This window comes from Corvus kubaryi, unplaced genomic scaffold (assembly GCF_017639235.1).
Source record: "Corvus kubaryi isolate FWS band 111438036 unplaced genomic scaffold, C.kubaryi_AGA036_p1.0 133, whole genome shotgun sequence".
Classification (NCBI taxonomy): domain Eukaryota; kingdom Metazoa; phylum Chordata; class Aves; order Passeriformes; family Corvidae; genus Corvus; species Corvus kubaryi.
In genome coordinates, this window is record NW_024580667.1 from 21,362,417 (window position 1) to 21,367,133 (window position 4,717).

Sequence of the window (4,717 nt, forward strand, 5' to 3'; positions counted from 1 at the left end):
CTCCTCCTCCCCCACCCCGGCCCGGCCCCGCTCCCGCCCCGCCAGGGGGAGGGAACGCGGGCGGGGAAGCCGCCGGAGCTGCGCGGACCCTCCGCCCCTGCCCTGCGCCGCGGGAGCCGGGGAAGGGTCCCGGCCGGCCCCCGGGGCAGGGTGGGCGCTGGCCAGCTGCCGAGAAGCCGATTCCCGCGGGGGTGTCGGGGCCGAGCTCGGCCGCGCTGAGCCTTCGGGGGATGCAGCTGCGCCCTGGGATGCTCGCGTCCTTCCAGCTGGAGATGGCACAGACACCGTCTCGCAGCCCTCCTGGAACCCAAGGGAAAGCCCGCTCATCCCGCTCGCCTCCCGGCGTGTACATGGAGGGGCAGGAAGTTGCTCCGAAATTAAGATCTCTCACAGAGCTGTGATAGCTGCCAGGCAAACACCTTTGCCCTGGTGAGAGGGAGGTATCGGGGATTATTTTCTAAGGGGCAGGTCTACCCAATTTCGCAGTCAATTGCCCAGCTGCTGTACTTCAGATTAATTTGATTACAGGTGATGGAATTGCAATCATTTAAATTACCCAGAGATCTAGCCTATCACTTTTGTGTCAGTCCTCTTTATGCCAAACAAATCTGGGAAAAAATATTAATAAGATATAAACATGCTACAAATTTTGGGCAAATAAAGGGATGATGTGTAGACCAACTGGAGAGAAACAACTGTTACAGAGTTCTTAAGAGAACTTACCAGTTACTAATTTTCTCACCCTCCCCACAGGAAAGTTCTCAGATAGAAACACTTTTCTTAATAAGTAAACACACATCCTCATTCCTGTATGTCTTATGTTGAAATTGCTAGAATTTCTTTAGCCAGTCTAGGCTTCATATTTATGAGGTGCTTTGATTTTTGCCTACCTGCTAAAAAGGATTAGCTGTGTGACTGTGGGGTTTTTAAGCCATGCCTGCTTACTTCTGCTTATTCTGCTTTTACTGACCAGATTTGTGGTTTTGCAGCTGTACCCAGTCATATGCAATTTCAGTTCAGAATCAGATATGCTCCAGATATTAAAGTACTGGAGATACCCAAAGAGAGGAGATATTAAATGGTTAGGTTAAAAAGTCTTACAAGTAGTAACTTCATAATGTTAATATGGGGTGTGATTCAGGGCTGTGGGCAATACTATGTAAGTGATGGGATTGTTGCACTTGGATAATTGTGTGGCACTATTTTTCTGTGGCATGTGCAGCCTTTGTCTCAGATTCCAATTTTGTGCCTGGATTCCCATCTCGCTCCCAGAGTTGGGAAAAATGTACTCATTGAATCAAAGTGCTTCTCTGACGTACTGCAAAGCAAGTAGGTTTCTTCTGGGTGTTTGGTATGAAAGTGTTAAAAGAACAAAAATTATCTTTGTATGGATACTGCTTGCAAATTCCCATGTGCAATATGTTACACCCTTTTGAAGTGGCAGATGCCATTTCAGAAAGAGAAAAGAATTTTGTATCAAAGAGTATAGACCATAAGGATCTCCACCTGTAAAAAAATCCTGAGTTTACTCTCACCTTATGAATTGTTTTGCTGTCCACAGAATAACAAAACACCTAAAAGCTTAAACACCATTATTGATTTACAGCAGTGCTTCTGCTACCAAATCCTAGCAGTTAAAACACTTAAAACAATTATTTCTGAATTTTACCAAAATTCTGCTGTATTTGAATTATTTTCAAGTACTAGTGAAATGTAGGTCTTTCTGGTATTCAAAACAAGTACCAATTGTTTCTAAAAGTAAGCAGAGAAGTTAGGACAGAAAACAGTCTCAATAATAGGGTGAAAATGCAACTGGGATTTTAGGCTTTGTTAATAACATGCTCTATAAAAAAATAAGCCCGCTCCCTTCACAGATGTTTTCCACAGTTTCCTGAAACACGTACCTACATCCCCTCGTATTTCAGTGGGTGTATTTCTAGCTAGCAGCAGTCAGACAGACAGAGGACTCTCCTGAAAGTGTCACCAGCCAAATGTCACTGATGGCAATGTATTACTTTTGTATGTTGAACATAGCCTAGCTCAACAAGGCACCAAATTCATCTGGTCCAGTACTGGTTTGGACCTGGTGCCACACCTAACAACTCTCACTCAGCCAGGGATGTGCATTATCCCACTAGTATCCATCTCCCATTCACTGCTTACCTAAAGGGTCATCTCTGTTTCACAGCAATCTTTCCCTAATAATCAGGTGCAACAGGACTGGAGGGTACTGCATGTTGTTTCAGATCCTTGGGAGAATTTAGGACAGCGGTGATCTGAACAGGTTCAAAGTATGTGGAAGGGCTCCTGAGGTAAGCCCTTAAAGACTCAAGTTTGTGAAGTCCTCAGCAGTCTAAGCTCCCACTGACCTCAGGAAAACACGCTAGGCAGAGCACAGTGTGTTTTGTTATTACTGCCGACGTCTCCTTGGATGAATGCACTCCGAACTACAGCATACAATTTAAGTCACCTCTTGTTAAAGTCAAATGGCTCATGGTAGTCTGTAATGCAATATAAATAATAACAGAGCATATGTGAAAATATTTGGGAAAACATTAAGAGCCTGTAATTTGCTCTCTAGCACTCAGATGTATTGGCCTGTTGCAAGATAATTTCCCCAAATCACTGAGTTGTCTGTAGCAAGAGGTCTCCACAGTAGTAAGTATGGGCATGAAGAATGTCAAATTGCTTGATAGGAAGGAATATGGAATACTTTACTCTCTAGGTAGTGCATGTATATGTACTACATACACTGGTGTTTGTTTTTCATTTTAGAGCATCTGAGGACACTGTTAATTACAATGAGGTTGTTCATTAGCCTTCCTGACAGTGTGACAACATGCTCACCATGGTTGGTCTTCAGAGGTTCTGAAATTCAGACACTTGGATTAGGATACAGAGGGGGACAACACATTAAAGTTTCTTACCCACTTCTGTGCTAGAGTAAGACACTCCCAAGAGTAAGAATGTTAGCCTTGTACACAAGCCAAGAACCTGAGCCAATAATGACTGTACTGACGTCAGGGTAACTCAACCTTTCTAGTCTCCTGCAGTATGAAAGCTGCTTAATATTGCAGGAGAAAATTAGAGCCTGTTTATTTGTTTTCTTGCCAGCCTTCCCTAGGTATATATATACACACATTGTCCTGCCTATGTTCCTCGTTTGGTCTTCAGGCTAACAATATTTTCCAAGTTCACATGAGGTGAAATATTTGTCACAGAACAGGGTTGTTTTTTGTTGAGCTGATCTTATTTTGGAGACAAATTGAGCAAGTGGTTGAAAGGATACGTCATGTTAGCTACTAACTGCTGCCCCCAAGGTGTCACAGGTGTGCTGTGGACTTGGTGTTCAGCACCTCAACCTGCCTCCTTTTTGTCCTCTGGCAGTGTCTCCGTGTTTTGGGATGTTGAATCTCCATGGCCAGATGTGTGCTTTCTGGAGGTACCACAGGTGACCTCAATGGGACTGTTCGTAGTGATAAAAGTTGTACAAACTCATCCTACTTTTAAAACATAGAAGAATCCATAACTGAGAGCAATGTATCTCAGTTACCTACTGAATCCTAGACAAGGCTTTATGAACCAAAGATGAGGACAATAAGGGAGGCTTATTTCTTGTCCTTAATACGTGCTGGCACACCAGTGCTTTGTTGCACCTCTTCATGAAGCATGAGGTCACTGCAGAAGCTACGAACAAGTGAACCACAGCAATTTCTGGTTTTGTTTCTGCTTATTGCCTTCCTTTATGACTTCTTTCTTCTAAATGAGCAAATGAGTATGCATGCTCATTAAACAGAAATATTTGCCCTCATCATCTTCCAGACAGCTGTAACAAGAACTCACTCTCAAGGTGCTTTCTTTCAGGCTACAAAGCCTGAAATATGTAGACAGAGCAGTGGCAAGGTATGAGTCACTGTGTAGCCTAAAAAAGCTAATCTTCACATTGCCACTGCTCAGCCTACATATTTCTAACATATACTAGGTTCTTCCTCTTCACCCCGTAGATTAGTCCGCAGCCTGGATGCCCTAATCAAGGGAAATTGTCTGTGCTGCATATCAAAAGTTAGTCTGCTTTCTCTAGGGTTGCAGTTCCACACCTTTCTCCCTCTCCTTTTCCTGATGCTTTTCTTATGCTGGCACTGGGTTCTGCTTGACCATTTCCTATAAGAATTGAGCTTGATGAGCTGATTAAATACTAGCTCAGGAGTCACAGTGAGTAATTTTCTGCTGGTTTTGTGATCGGCACAGAGGAGGCTGATGGGGCAGCCCATGGTTGGAGCCACAGAGCTTTAGTAGCCTGGGTCTTCAGTTTAGCAGTGCTGGCTGCCTACAGACCTATACTTTCCCTTGGCAAGTCCCCGCTCTACCCGCTCTTCAAACCTTGCAGGCTTTGGAGCACCTCAGTTGTAGGACTGTTTTCTTTCACCAGGATTGAAAAAGTGTTTCTCTGTATGACTTCCACCGGGTTGGTGTCGAATCACAGCACACTGACAATGAGATGGTAAACCAAGCAGCTCAAGACATCCTTATCACAGAAAAGCCTGACCTGGATGATTACATTTTGCCTGTGCTAGAGGCAGTTGAACAGCAGGTCTTAGATGGAAACCATGAAGCAACCTGAGCTGTAGATACAGCCACTGAGTGAGCAAAAGTAAACTCTTCCCTGATGCACAGGTGCTAGACATGCAAATGAAAATAGGAGCTCAGAAGAAACTCC